This window comes from Acanthisitta chloris, unplaced genomic scaffold, assembly GCF_000695815.1.
Source record: "Acanthisitta chloris isolate BGI_N310 unplaced genomic scaffold, ASM69581v1 scaffold29168, whole genome shotgun sequence".
NCBI classification, from domain to species: Eukaryota; Metazoa; Chordata; class Aves; order Passeriformes; family Acanthisittidae; genus Acanthisitta; species Acanthisitta chloris.
In genome coordinates, this window is record NW_008686931.1 from 1,620 (window position 1) to 1,925 (window position 306).

A 306-nucleotide genomic window follows, 5' to 3' on the forward strand; every position below is an offset into this window, starting at 1 on the left:
ATCAGCAGTTTGTGGGGTGAACTGGGGAATCCCTGGAGCTGCTCAGCTGTTCCACGTGTGGCCCTGCTGTATCCTCCTGCACCAGGAATCCAGTGTGTGCCCACGGGAGCTGGGAGAGGGGTGGGCATGTGGGAGAGGGACTTGCTCCTCTGTACTGTTCTGTACACACACAGTGCAGACACACAGACACACACTCTCACACACACATTCACACATGCTGCTTTGGCACTTTTCCTGAAATACTACTGGATTTTGCCCCTAGCAATTCTTGGGAATATTTCCCACATCTTTAGCAGGAGAAGCTGA

General features: G+C 52.6%; 1 protein-coding gene across 1 annotated transcript in view; it reads left to right on the plus strand.

Moving 5' to 3' along the window:
* The window catches only part of PPARGC1B (peroxisome proliferator-activated receptor gamma, coactivator 1 beta), a gene marked incomplete at both ends in the record, with an annotated part of 4,199 nt that overhangs the window by 1,304 nt on the left and 2,589 nt on the right, over positions 1-306 (plus strand). The window lies entirely within an intron of this gene.